The 15,050-nt window shown below is 47.4% G+C and overlaps 1 long non-coding RNA gene across 1 annotated transcript in view; it reads right to left on the bottom strand.

Moving 5' to 3' along the window:
- The window catches only part of LOC147712723 (uncharacterized), a 689,664-nt gene extending 675,359 nt beyond the window's left edge, over positions 1-14,305 (bottom strand). The window contains exon 1 of the long non-coding RNA XR_015296017.1: positions 14,084-14,305. This is a non-coding gene — a long non-coding RNA (uncharacterized LOC147712723). The remainder of the gene's footprint in view (positions 1-14,083) is intronic.
- Between the last annotated feature and the right edge of the window lie 745 nt (positions 14,306-15,050).

The following is a 15,050-nucleotide window of genomic DNA, read 5'->3' as shown; positions in this document are numbered from 1 at the left end:
CAGGACATGGTATCCCTCGGTGCCCCCACCGGGGATGTCCACGCTCTGTATTATTTTGTTCCCGTGCCCCTTGCCGCTGGCAGTGCCAGGGGTTCTCCGTGCCTTCCTCGCCAGGGCTCTGCACGACGATGGTGAATTTGAATGTGCCCCCATAGCGATTGGCGAAGGGAAGTACTTGTCTGCCTGGAATGGTCCGGGTTGCTGCACTGCCCGCGGGCCACGCTCCGGTGCGCCAGGCTGCCCCGTACCGAAAGAAGGTGGGGCGGGGTCGCGAAGTCCCGGCCATCCATGCCGCGTGGGGGGAGGTCCCGCGAGGGGCTACGGGTACACAGCAACCCGGCCTTAGGAATAATTGTGGGTGCTTTAGAAATGCTGGTATTTATTTATTTATTTACTCGATGACATTTTAGGTGGGATGTCCCGCAATGACTATTTCTGTACAGCAGTTAATTATTAACATGAACACTGTTTAAATGTGAGGTTCGAAGAGTTATACCTAGGTAACAGTTTTGATTTAATGTGCTTGTGCTAAACCTTAACATCTAAAATAGTTACTTCCTTAGATTGCTTGAAAATTAATACATCAACGTTGCCAATTTTAATAGCAACCATTGACAAAGCCGGCAGGGCGCTGGGGGAAGAGGAGCCCGAGGAGGGGAGAAATGTCCAGGCTCCGATGGATCCCTCGAGGATGTGCGGAGGGGGGCCGTGCGGCAAAGGAGGGAGGCGGCACGAACACGGTGGCCCGCCAGGCTCACAGGCACCGCGGTTCAGGGTACTCTACTGCCCGCTGATCATTACGTCAGTGTGCGGCTTTGTTTTTGTCTACTGTTGTTTATTTTAATGGGGTATTCAAACCACAAAGAGATGCACCACACTTCACATCCTGCACGGTGCCCCTGGCTTCTCATCACAGCTCACCGGGGTGCCGCGGCGCACACTTGGGAACCACTGTTAGGGAACTACTTTTTTCTTTGTGCATAGGTACTTCATGAGAATGCACATGTTTTCCAGCTCTCTCCTTGACTCTCCTGCAAGCTCCCCAAAATTTCACTCTGGAAGTGTTCCTCACTCCCTCATGTATATTTACACCGAGGTACGTTGCTTAAAGGGCTTCAGCCCTCCCCACTCCAACCATCATGTGTCACTCCGGGCTGAGACAGTTTACACACACATAAACACACAGACAGTTCTTGAGAAGCTGTGGGCTTCCGTCTGGCGTCTTATCGCAGCCGCACCCGAGTATTTCACAGGTCTTAAAAGGCCATTTACCACCGATCCTAGAGCCCCTTCACATCCACTCTGCCTACTCCCCCACCCATGTTGCTTTCTCCGTGCGTAGTTTACACACACATAAACACACAGACAGTTCTTGAGAAGCTGTGGGCTTCCGTCTGGCGTCTTATCGCAGCCGCACCCGAGTATTTCACAGGTCTTAAAAGGCCATTTACCACCGATCCTAGAGCCCCTTCACATCCACTCTGCCTACTCCCCCACCCATGTTGCTTTCTCCGTGCGATACCTTTTCCCTCCTCACCCCTGTTGTATTGCATTACTGCACCCTCTTGTGCTTTCTATGCGAGACGGTGACAACCCTGCTCTCCTGCGCGAGAGTGCCCATAGTCTTCTCTCCCTTCCCATTGGTCCCCCAACATTCCACCCTTCTATCCATCCCTCTCCAACTCCCAACTGTCGTGATTATGATTCTTGCCTTACCTACGCACCGCACTAGGTGTGGGGCTGTTATAAAAAACTTAATATTTACTCACTAGTCGAGTTTAGATATTACAAGTAACGACGAGCAGAAGTTTCAGCCCCTCACCGCGGATTTAATTGTGTTACTGCCACACCCACAGGAAACATTTTTGTTTTCCTTGTGCTGCGTTTAAAATTGTGAAGAGCTGCTTTCCTACCTGGATCCTGTTGAGGCACTGTTCATTTTGTGCCTGTCCCGCTGCACGAGGGTGTCTACAACCAACAAAGTATGTGCGTTGGAGTGTGCACATCTGATGTATCCCTGGACTGTGCATCGTAATTGATTGAAGGTGGCAACCTTTCCACAGAGTGTTCCTCGGCCCATGACTCATCTTGGCTCAAGGTACTTTTGTGTATCGACGCTCTGCTCTTCTCCGGTTGTTTTGGGCACACAAGTGTTCGGATGTTTGCTCGCCGCTGGGGCACACTGAGTTGAGACTCTGCTTCGAGTCATCATGCGCGTCTGCTCAGCCTTTTAACTTTTAAGAGTGGCGTGTGTGTCTTTCCTTCTTCGAAGTGCGCAACTGGTGTTATTTCCTGTCAGCTGTTTTCACGCCTTCAGACGCTCCTCAGTGTTCATCTCCTGCGCATGCCCAAGTGCATCCTACGTCACTGGAATGCACCGTCAGGCGCCATCTTGTGGTTTAATTCTATCGGCAGCTTGTGTGTTCGATCCCAGCTCTGGCAGGCTTACGGTGACACACATCAGTTCAAATAATTGCTGAAAAAACATTTCAAACGAAGTTTGTCAACTTCAAATGATAATTAAACGGAAACTTAATATTTAAAGAGTATTTTAGATACTGTTGAGGTGTTGTTAATTTCTTCCAGGGCACAGAAATAAAACGAAAATCTCATAAGGAAGATGGTTTACTTGAACTAAACAGAAGGATCACTTTTGTTCAGAGTTTCCTCCGTTTACCCCCATGTTCACTTGTGTTAGCTACAGTGTTGAACTTTATTGAATATTTGAAGAAGGACTACAAAGACCAGTGTAATAACAACTGCAACGCTGACCTTCATTGTTTATTTAGGAAGTTGGTGTGATTCCTTCTGTAAGATTAATTTGTCATGTGTGCACTGAGTTCTTTGAATCTAGCTCAGTCTCAGGCTTTTCTGCCTCTCAAAGGTGCACCATGCATGCTGTGGAAAGAGTGGAAAGAGTATTTTACAAATTACATTGAGACTGTTGAAAATGAGGACTTCACACCTGAAAAGAAAAAGAAAGTGCTGTGGAACTGTCTAGGTCCCGGGATGTCAAAACGCACAACATTGAAAAAAAAGTGAGGGCAGGTGACAATGTTTATCAACATGCTTTAGATGATCTTGATGCCCATTTCTCGCCTATTATTTGTGTTGCTGTTGACCTTTACAAATTTTCAAGGAGAAAACAGGGTAAAGATGAGAGCATTGATGACTATGTTGCTGCTTTGAACAATTTAGCCTTAACCTGCAGATTTGGACAACTACAAGAGAAATTTGTTCGTGATCAGATAGTCATGCATGCTAGCAACCCTAATATTCAAGACAAACTCTGGGTGAATGGGGAATCCTCTTTAAAGGATGTTGTTGCTTTGGTTAAAAAGGCAGAACTTACTGGCAGATGTGCCAAAGCAGTTTTGGATGAGCCTGTGTTAGTTAAAGCTATCAATTCATCCAATGCTAATAAACTGAGGCAAAAAGTTAATACTCGTGAAATCTCCCATGATCATCACAATAAAGGTGAATATTACAAGTCCAAACATAGAATTGAGAAGAGTCATCATGAAGAACAAAAATATCTCTGAACTCAAGTGTTTTCGCTGTGGGTCCCCCACCCATTTAGCTGATTCCATGAAATGTCCTGCTAGATATAAAAAATGCACATCATGTGGTTTGACGGGTCACATTGCTAAAGCATGCAATAGAAAATCTTTCAGTCAAAGCAAACATGTCAAACACATTCGAGAGGAGAGTGACTCTACGGAGGAAAATTCTGAGTACTCAGATTCTGATAGCGTAAATTACGTATTCTCCATTGAATATGATGTTCTGGAACTCACACCCACAAAGAAAAAAAAAACCATGTGTGATGTAAAATTGGGAGGGGTGACAGTGAACGTAATGGCTGATTCAGGCCCTCCTTTCACAATAATTAATGAAAATGTTTGGAAACAACTGTTCACAGATAAAATTGGAACATCGCTTAAAAAATCAAATATCATTGCAAGAAGTTACACAGGCAACAACATTGAGTTTTTAGGGACACGTGAATTAGAGTTTGAATTCAAAAACAGGAAGGCATTTTGTAGACTCTTTGTGGCTAAGAAAGGACCCTCTGTACTTGGTTGGAGTGATCAAGCTGATCTTGGCATAATTCTCACCCCAATAGTGCTGATCCTGTTTTATCCGTTGACGAGTCGTGTAAGCACACCATCCACAAAGATTTTCCAGAAGTGTTCTCTGGTAGAGTTGGTCTTCTTAACAGTTTTCAACATAAAATTGAATTAAAAGACTCTGCCATCCCTTGCATTCACAAGGTAAGACAGTTGCCAGTTTCGGTAAGAAATGATGTTCAACTTGAGCTGAACAGATTGGTCAAAGATGGAATAATTGAAGAAGTGGAGTCTGCTGAGTGGGTTTCTCCCTTAGTGGTGGTCAAAAGTCTGAATAGTAAAATTAGACTTTGCACCGATCTTAGAGATCTTAACAAAAATATAATTGTTGATCAGTACCCGCTACCACGCATTTGTGAAATGTTTAATGCCACCAATGATATGCTTGTATTCTCTATTATTGACTTAAAATCTGCGTATCACCAAATACCCCTACACGCGGACAGCAAGAAATACACCACTTTTATCACCCCAATTGGTTACCGTTTCACCAGAGTACCGTTTGGTTTAGCCTCGGCGCTCTTCCAAAGAGTCATGACTTCTATCTTTGAAGGCGTAGATGGTATCAGGTTTTTCCAAGACGACATCCTGGTCATGGGTAGCCACCAATTGGAACATGACACATGCCTTAGGCAAGTTTTTAACAAATTGAAAATGCATGGACTAATTGTTGAGTTAAATAAATGTAAACTGTCCCAAAACAAGGTGGTATATCTAGGACACACGATCAGCCATGAAGGTATCATACCCAAACAAGGCTTTGTCGATGCCATTCTAAATGCTCCTCGTCCATCCAGTAAAGAAGATGTTAGAGCCTTTCTCGGATTAACTGAATATTACTCCAAGTTCATTAGAAATTTTTCAGAAAAAATTTACAATCTAAGACAATTACTAAAGAATAGAACAAAATTTGAGTGGTTCACAGATTGTCAGAAAACCTTTGATACAATCAAGAATGATATCAGTAATGCACCCTTTCTCAAAGGGTTTGACCCTAAAGCTGAAATCTTCGTAACCACTGATGCTAGCAACAAAGGACTGGGTGCTGTGCTAGCACAGAAAGACACTTCGAACAATGAATGGGTTGTAGCTTTTGCTTCTAGGTCACTCCCCCTGCTGAGGAGAAATACTCAGTAATTGAACGCGAGATGTTGGCATGTTCATGGGCGCTCAATTACTTCAGAGCTTACATTTGGGGATATAATGTACATCTACGCACAGATCACAAACATTTAATCAAAATCCTTTCTGCATCTGGCTTGCAAAATGCTTCACCAAGGCTAAGCAAAATGTCTATCAAATTGTTAGATTACAACTACACAGCTGAATATTGGCCTGGAATCAAGAACAAAGTAGCGGATTTCCTGAGCAGACTACCTCTTCCACACAACGAGAATACGGATACCCAAGTAGATGATGAAAAGGTAGCACTGCTATTCAACACGGACCTTGATGGAATCTCTGCGGATGAATGGGAGCAACACATGTCTCGTGATTCTACACTCCAAGACATTTGCAGATTTGTCAACACCTCTTGGCCTAAGAAACGCCACCTTCATGAAAATGCTAAGGTTTATTGGTAAATAAGAAATGAACTCAGTTGTGAAAATGGTGTGTTGTACAGGATTGGCAAAGCCATAGCCCCCATCACACTCGGAGACAAAATTCTTAATCTGTGCCACACTGGTCATCTTGGAATTTCAAAGACTAAGCAAAGGGTCAGGACCAGTTATTGGTGTCCTGGTATTGACAAGCAAATTGAAATCAAAATAAGAAATTGTGTGAAATGTTGCGATTCAGATAACACTCTTAAAACATTCAAGGTTCCCCTCTCCCCTCTCAAACCTCCCATGATGGCTTGGGAGAAATTAGGCCTAGACATCGCTGGACCCATCGAAGGACACGACGGAGAGATCAAGTATATCTTGGTAGTCATAGACCACTTCTCCAATTGGCCTGAGATTGAAATTGTCTCAGAAATAGACAGCTCAACAGTCATTTCTTTCTTAGACAAGCTGTTCTTGAGCGAAGGGCTGCCCAAGTATGTTCTCACCGACAATGGTTCCCAATTTTCTTCTGAAGCATTTAAATCTTTCCTTGAGAGAAATTGCATCACCCACCACATCACCTCATTATACCATCCGGAAGGCAATGGTCTCACTGAGCGCTTGAATCGTGTCTTGAAAGGACACATACAATTGTCGAGAAATGCCAACCTCAACTGGGAAGAAGAAGTGTTCGGACTCATCTGGTCCTTCAGGATCTCCCCTTGTGCCAGCACCCGCACTGCGCCTTTCGTCCTCATGAGAAGGAGACAGACCCTGAGTATTGACCTAGGTTGGATGCCAGCTTCCAAACAACTGGAATGGTCACCAGACGTCATCAGAAACAACATTATCAAGGCGCAAAAAAACTACGAAGCATGGTACAATTCCAAACATGGTGCCAAAGAACACTCATTCGAGGTGAGTGACCTTGTCAAAGTTCGCTTGGAGAAAAAAAGTGAGAAAAGGAGAAAGTAGATTCACCGCTCCTCTTCGCATCAACAAACTTTATAACAATGCTGCCAGACTTAGTGATGGGAAAGTGTGGCACATGAGTAGACTGGCCAGATGTCATCATGAAGCCAATGTACGTGATCAACTTCAACATAACTCTTACTGCAGAGATTTGTGGGTTGATTTTGATGGGACAAGTTTAGAGCATAGTTCCATGTCTAGAAATGAGATTGCACACGATTTTCCACCCATCACTGACTCCGCTGGTTGTCACTCTTCAGACCAGTCTGTTGATGTCAGTTCTCGCGCCCCGACTTCCTATCGGAGTTGCAACGGTGACTCACACTCTGACTCTGAAGTCATGTCTGACGGTCACGGTTTCAGTGGTAGGTTTGGTAGAACCTGTAATGATTCTCACTCTGACACTGAAAGTGTTTCTGTTCCCCACAGAGTCATGGGAAGGTTTGGGAGAACCATACATAAACCCAAACGTTATGAGGATTTTGTTTGTGACTGAAAGTGTATAGTTAAACATACATTATTGCTTAATGTACATAACATTTTGTTAATTATTTGTTAAACATTCAAGAGAGGAAGATGTGTTGTATTGCATTACTGCACCCTCTCGTGCTTCCTGCGCAAAACGGTGACAACCCTGCTCTCCTGCGCGAGAGTGCCCATTGTGTTCTCTCCCTTCCCATTGGTCCCCCAACATTCCACCCTTCTATCCATCCCTGTCCAACACCCAGCTGTCGTGATTATGATTCTTGCCCAGGGCTCGAGTCGGGGTACCACGCGGGTAGACGGCGTCCCCCCACTTATTTTACCGGGAGCTCGATTACCGGAGCAAATGGAGCCACACATTCACTCTTTGGCCTCTGGGGCGAGATCGGAGCTCATTCAGAACATGGCTCACGCGCTGGCTTCACTGATGAAATCGCATCTAAGGGGTGAGCGAGAGGAGGCAATGAGTCTGATGGAGCAAGACACATTTTGTGACGTCACTTCCTGTTGTGACGTCAGCGTCCCCCCACTTCTTTTTTAGGTTTTGACTAGCGATGCGTACGAAGTACGCATGCGCTAGAAAAACCTAATGAGAATAGTATATGGGGCTTGGAATCCGCCCCGTCTTCTATTGGCTAGCTCCATAAATGGAGGCTAGCCATTGGAAGACACGTCTGTCTGTCAATGCAGGACCAGATTCGGGGGCGTTCCCGAGAATTTTTGGCTTTTGGCGACGTCATGCTACGTCAGCCAAAAGCAGAGAACGCCCCCGAATCTGGTCCGCCATTGAAGGCACCTTGAAGAAGTCCAGGTGAGTGCTTGCTTTTATTTTTTGCTTTTTACCGGCTCCCGTTCCCGCCCCCCTACCGCTGCCTCGCTCTCTGTGTCTCCCCGGCCCCGTTCCCGCCCCCCTACCGCTGCCTCGGCTCCCGTTCCCGCCCCCTCTACCGCTGCCTCGCTCTCTGTGTCTCCCCGGCCTCGTTCCCACCCCCCTACCGCTGCCTCGGCTCCCGTTCCCGCCCCCCCTACCGCTGCTTCGGCTGCCGGAGTTGCAGGAGAGCCCCACTGGCTGAAAGAAGATGCTAGGTTTAGCTTTTTTTCCTAACAGGCTTTTCCAAGTGCGTTGTACCCATGCTCTGGGGATTCTAGCGCCTATTCAGGAAATACTGAAAGTCGAGGAGCTTGCAAACAGAGCCCGGCAACCGAGTGTGGTGGAATCGTTATGCAGCAAACCATGCTTTCGTCTCTATAGGTTGTTGACGTGTTTCACCACTCACCTGTGTAAAAGTGCGGGATGGCACGGGCATTCAACGTTTATCTCTGGGGAAACACCTGGTTTGTTTCCAAGCTCCTGTGCTCCGCTTTTCCAAGTGCTGTGGCAAAGAAAAATCAGCAGGTGTAAGTCTGATATCTCCAATCTCAAACAGTTCGGAACTCAGAAGCTGTGGGGGTCAAAGTGATAACAGCTCTATGGAGGTGACCAGGAGCACACTGTGTGCTGGTGTGTGTTTGAAGGGACCCAGCCAGGTGTTTCACTTGGTGGGGTGCCCTGTCCAGGCATGCAGTGCAGCGCCCCCAGGGGTCCCGCATTTCCCTGCTAGAGCCCCTGCATTCTCCAGTGCACGCACGCCCCAAATCAAAGCCACGTCCTCTTCATTGACCGTACAGCGGAAGGAGTCACGTGTTCAGACACGTGACATTACAATATAAGGCCCATTGAATGGCATGCGTGCCCTGTGGGCAGTCATCGAGGTACCAGGGCTGCTGGAAGCCTGGGGACGGTCGCATCGCGCGTGGAAGTGGCTTTGAACGCCGCACTTTAAAGATTTGTGTGACACTTAGGAGACACTTTTGAAATGTCCTTCAGAGCTCATTTTTGCAGATTTTGGGCCCCTCTGTTTGTGGTTGGCCTCAATGCACAACATCAGTAAAGTACCTGCCGGCTGTCAGTCAGTGCGAGCCGCTTCTCGGTGCTTCATTTGTAAATGAATGAATACTGGAGCCCAGAACTCTGCTCGGAAGCGCGCGGCCGACGCGAGTCATGCAGGCTTCAATGCACACAAGGAGTTCCCTTTAATTCTCTTCCGGACACTCTGCCCCTTTAGCTCACAATTGCAGGATCCTTTGTGACGTGGTTTCTCTTCCTCCTTTATGTGATTCTCCTCGATGAGAATATATAAGCGTTGGTGCCCCCCACCGGCTGAAATTAAGCACTGCTGCTTCTATCTTGACCTATGCGTGTCTCTTGATCTGATGCTTGTTCCCACATCACTGTATCTTCATCCTGCGGAGCAGAGTGATTCACTCGGTCTGGGAGCTAAAACTCCCCCTCCCCCTTTCACCCGGCCTAGGAGGACACTTACTGACTCACATCCCTTTAGGAGCCGGGAGCCAGCCTGCGGTGCGCACCGGGTCGGTAGGAACCCTTTCTCGCCTTGAAAACAAACATGGATTACTTAATGAATGAAGGATACGCTGCAGCCTACGCCGAACCGCCAGGCTGAGGTCTCCTCTTTTTAGGACTGGCTGCTGATAGTTTCAACGGTGTACCTCATGTCCGCACACAACACATACAGAAGGAGGCTTTGGGGCAGCCCCCATTGGCTTCTCAGCCCTTCTATTTCTAAAGTGAGCTGATTTTACATGTCTTATTTACCTCGTGGACAGAGCTCAGCCATTCAGCTAAGGGCATAATATTTCAATTACTGGGGGAGGAGTTGGCTAGGGTGGTCGACCTCGAATCTGGAGAACCCGGTTCGAGTCTCGGCAATGCCGATGAACAACCTGTGATTCTGGGCAAATCACTGAATCATCCCGTGCCTAAAAAAATAATGAACGTGTGTCTTCATGTAACGCATCTGGTGCTATGTAAAGCGCTCTGATACCTGATACCCGGTCAAGTTTGCGTTATATAAATCTCTGTAAAGAAAAAAAAAACGCTTCTCCATTCTCAACCAGGCCTTTTCTAATTTGTAGGAGAAACGTGCCCTCAATACACAGCTATCCAGCATTAGTAGAAACCTACTGGGAAATGCCTCGTTTCTCGCTTAGACTGTGTCCACTGCCTTACTGAGAGCGTTTCTAGCACAGAGACACACCGGTGGTTTAACCAGGCGCTTTACTGTATTTTTCAAGTTGAATTTCAATTGTCCTGTTATTTATTTATTCATTCATAAATATACATGTTATTTGTCACTCTCAATGGCTCGCTCTATAGGTTTGAAAGTTTTTGCATCGTCCGCAATTATTTCCACCTTTGCATTGTGAAACTCTAGTCGAGGAAAGGCTGTCGAAGCTGTTCTCCCATAGTCATACTTGATTTGATGACTCTTTGTTGTCTAAATGTTTGTACACATGTACTGATGCACAGCTTCTGTTTCTGCATAGGTTGTCCCCCGTTTGATCCATTCTTACATGGAATACCTCTTGCACCTGATGAAATATTCATGACCATTATGGTTTTGTGACCGTCCATTTTTTGCCTTTTGACATTCCGGTGAACTTTTTAATCATTAATCAGTCAATCGATTTGTAGAGCGCAGCTTGTCATCCGTGAGGGTATCCGGGCGCTGGCAGGGTCCGGGTGATCAGCCAAAGTCGATCACACATTTTTGTCCTCCAGTTTTCCGAAGCTGCATATGTTTTGCCATCTCTTGAGAGAATTGGGAATTATTTTGGGTTCTAGTTAAGCGCTCAGCTCTCAGAACTTTTAAAGCACTTTTAAAACTCTGCCCCACTGTCTCCTCTGATCTCAGTCACTGGAGTGAGTACTCATTTACTTGGCCTCAGACTTTGCATCTTTTCACCTGTATTTCTTCTCAGTTACAGGTTGAGCATAACCTGGTTTTGACAGGGCTTAATTTGTGAAACAATAAGTGCCAGGGCTCTCGTTAGGAGGCCACTGCAGCTTGCACCAGTCATTGCCCCTGACATGGTGCCAGTGATAGCAATAACACAACTCGCTCTCCGTGTCTCCCCGGCCCCGTTCCCGCCCCCCTACCGCTGCCTCGGCTCCCGTTCCCGCCCCCCTACCGCTGCCTCGCTCTCTGTGTCTCCCCGGCCCCCGGCTATTAATAGGGCAGAGCAGCCGCCGAGGCAGGTTTCTTTGCAATCAGCAGGCAGCATGGAGTCATTTAAAGACGATCGGCTCCTGACAGGAATTAAATTGTGTTTTGATTTTCTCATTAGCCTAATCTCCAGCGAGCCTCGTTATTGTGTAATTTCCGGGCCTGACATGACATCTCCTTCTGGGGCTGACAGCCTTATGGCGCCCCGTCCTCTCCGCAGGCTCTTCAGGCTTCAAGGCGCATGGGGTCGGGGCTCTGGAGCAGGATGGAGCCTGGTGGCTTCAAGGCGCACCTCGCCCTCCGCAGCCTCTTCGGACAGGCACGGTGGGTTTGTGCTCCTGTTGATGCGGGGGGGATGGGGCGGATGAAGGGGGGCGTATAGCGCCCTGTCCTCTCCTCAGGCTCTTCAGTCTTCGATGCGCATGGGGGCGGGGCTCATAACCAATAGCACACTGTACAAATGTCACACACGTTGGCTATGGCAGTGCTGATTTGCTTGTCCTGTGTCTTTGCCTCTACGACGGTGCAGAATATTAATGAGTGGATCTGATGTCACAGCACTGGTGGGGTCATATATAAAGCCGTGTTGCGTCATATAAGTTGTTTGTCCGGCACTGTTGATAATGTCAGTGTGGCACAAACTAGTGGTGAGCAGTGCATAGAAAGACTTTGGATCCAACCTGGCACTTGGAGAGGATCGTAGTGAGGAATCCGCTGGAGCTGTATCTTCCGTCAGATAATGCAGGGTCTGAATGAAACCACCCACTGTTGTGGATCTTCCCCCTTTGCATGTGCCGTCTCTCTTATGTTCTCCCTCTCTGATGATTTTGCATTTATCAGGTTGTGACCCTAGGAAGTCCACGTTGAGCAGGCTGTAGTCTTCTCAGCTTTTTCCTAATGGCATTGGAGCATCTTGTGTTTACTCTCCTGGCACAGGCTGTTTTTAGGTTTTGGCTCTTGTTCCCGCCCCCCTACCGCTGCCTCGCTCTCTGTGTCTCCCCGGACCCGTTCCCGCCCCCCTACCGCTGCCTCGGCTCCCGTTCCCGCCCCCCTACCGCTGCCTCGGCTGCCGGAGTTGCAGGAGAGCCCCACTGGCTGAAAGAAGATGCTAGGTTTAGCTTTTTTTCTTGTGTCTTTTCTTATATTGAGCCATGGGGAGGGGTAGGGGGTAGGTGGAGAGGGTAAAGGAATAAGCCCTTTCAGTGCAATGCAGTTCTCTCCAGTCATCCATCATATCTACGCTATCCATCAAGTCAGCCAACTACATTCGAAAATATGTGCTCTGTCCCTGTTCATTGAGGATATCCATTTTACCCGTCATTACACAGTTGCCATTGCTTGTCCGTTTCATAGGGCTCTTGCTTATGAAACATCTATCAGAAGTAATCTTCCTGGTCCATGTTTATCACTTCTAGAACAAATAGATAGCCACCCCTCTGTTGACGGTAGAAGACACAGAATAATATCACTGTCCACCCCATTTCTCTGCTAGCTTGGAATACTCCATGTGCATTTTAATGTGCAGGAACTCGATTCCTACCCTGTTCTGTTTAAGGAAAGCAAAACAAGTGATGGGTCGACTTCATGAAATAATGTCAGCCACCAGTAATCGTGTGCCCCTGTTGCCTGCGTGTGCCTCCGTGTGCCCCTGTTGCCTGCTTGTGCCTGCCTGCTTGTGCCTCCGTGTGCCCCTGTTGCCTGCTTGTGCCTCTGTGTGTCCCTGTTGCCTGCTTGTGCCTCTGTGTGTCCCTGTTGCCTGCTTGTGCCTCTGTGTGTCCCTGTTGCCTGCTTGTGCCTCCGTGTGCCCCTGTTGCCTGCTTGTGCCTCCGTGTGCCCCGTTGCCTGCTTGTGCCTCCGTGTGCCCCCGTTGCCTGCTTGTGCCTCCGTGTGCCCCTATTGCCTGCTTGTGCCTCCGTGTGCCCCTGTTGCCTGCTTGTGCCTCCGTGTGCCCGTTGCCTGCTTGTGCTGTGTGGGTGTGTGTGGAGGGCTCTGTGTGGCTGTGTGTGTGGGAAGCTTCGTGTGGCTGTGTGTGTAGGAAGCTTTGTGTGGCTGTGTGTGGGGGGGGCTTTGTGTGGCTGTGTGTGTGGGGGGCTCTGTGTGGCTGTGTGTGTGGGGGGCTCTGTGTGTGTGTGGGGGGGCTCTGTGTGTTTGTGTGTGTCATTTGCGAGAGATAAAGCTAGTGGCATTGTAAATGACAATGCCATTTATTTAGGTTAAAAATAAATAAATAAAAATAATGTCAAGAGCAATGCCAATAGCTCTAACTTTAACAAAGGCAAAACCATTGCATTGTAAATGCTTGTTTAGGACTTGTGCCCTGTTCTTGCCTTACCTACGCACCGCACTAGGTGTGCGGCTGTTATAATAAACTTAATATTTACTCACTAATCCAGTTTAGTTATTACAACCCCCACCCAGTCTCCCATTCGTTATAGCGTTACAGGGCAGTTTAGTACTGCTGAAAACTCATTATATATGTGCTTGGCAAGGTATGAGAAACTACGTCCAGTTGGGCTGCAAGCAATATTTAATTTAATATCAAGGTAATCCACAGTAAAAACCAGTCCACCAGACTTTAAAGCAGGCCCACAAACTGCCGAAAACCCCGCTATCAGACCAGCCCTTTCGTCACCGCCTAACTGCCCTACATGCCAGTCCGACTCGTGCACAACTGGATTCACCTGATGTCACGAACGTGTGTGGTGCGTGCAAGTAAGAAGTCGATCTGCGTAAGCAAGCCTAAGTGTTATGTGGGGCTCTCTAGCAGCACTCATGAATTACATCAACTATGAGAGGGAAGAGAGCTAATATGTGGTGGACGACGCTTTCCTGATCGCGACAGCGCCGTGATTTCGCGCAGGTGTACCCCATAAACAAAACTCACCAGGTGACGCAGCTCATATTATGCTCAAGCCGCTCCATCTCCCTGACAGAGCCGTCGCACTTCCCTCCTGCTTAGGCACTCATTTTCAGTTTCTTCCTCTGCCTACCATTCTCGTCTGCGGTGGAAGGTGCTCAGAAGCTGTTCTAATAGGCACTTTGTACACAATAACAGCTCCATAAAATAAATTGTACTGCGCACAACATATTCGACCATTCTACTCGTAGACACGCCTGCTAACCAATAGCCACACAGTTGGCTACCGCGCACGCCCATTTTACATCTGGTTGCGCCTTTTCCGGGTGCACGGCGCGAGGCTATTGGTAGTGCTGAGATCCTAACCCGCCGTCTCCGTTCACGTGCTAGCGACGCATGTTTACAAACATTGAGGGGCCGAATTCTACCCTTGGATGGTACGTGGATTGGGTCGTGGGGAGACCACCTGTCCTTTACGTACACGGACAGTCTGTTATTTTGGGAGGCTGTTCGTTGTACCTTATGGAGTGTATTACGGAGGTCATTTATCCATACATTTAAAACTGCCCTTAGTAACAAAAAGCCCTCTTTGGGGTCCATAGCAAGAAAGCAGTATGTAGGGGGCGAGAATAAGCAGAGTACGAAGGAGAGGATTAAACAAAGTTTAATTGAAATAAGAAATCACCCAGAGATGCCGACACAGTAATCTTCGACTCGAGTCTCCTCCAACCGTCTGCCCAACTCGCTCGCTGGCACGTCACAGAAATGCCTCGAGACGGACCTGGTAGAGAGACAATAAATACTGCATATTTCTTTTCCTTCACAATGTAAATGTTGCATTTAAGAAATATACAAAGAACAGTTAGAGCAAAACGAAATAACATAAAATAATAACATAACACACCTACCATAGAGGGAGCCAGCATAAAACATACTCTTACGAAAGAACTGTCTATGCCTTTTCCTTAACAGCATAACCAATGCATATAAGAAA

The sequence above is a fragment of the Lissotriton vulgaris genome, chromosome 5 (genome assembly GCF_964263255.1).
Source record: "Lissotriton vulgaris chromosome 5, aLisVul1.2, whole genome shotgun sequence".
In the NCBI taxonomy this organism is placed as follows: domain Eukaryota; kingdom Metazoa; phylum Chordata; class Amphibia; order Caudata; family Salamandridae; genus Lissotriton; species Lissotriton vulgaris.
This window is presented reverse-complemented; position numbering and strand designations above follow the sequence as displayed.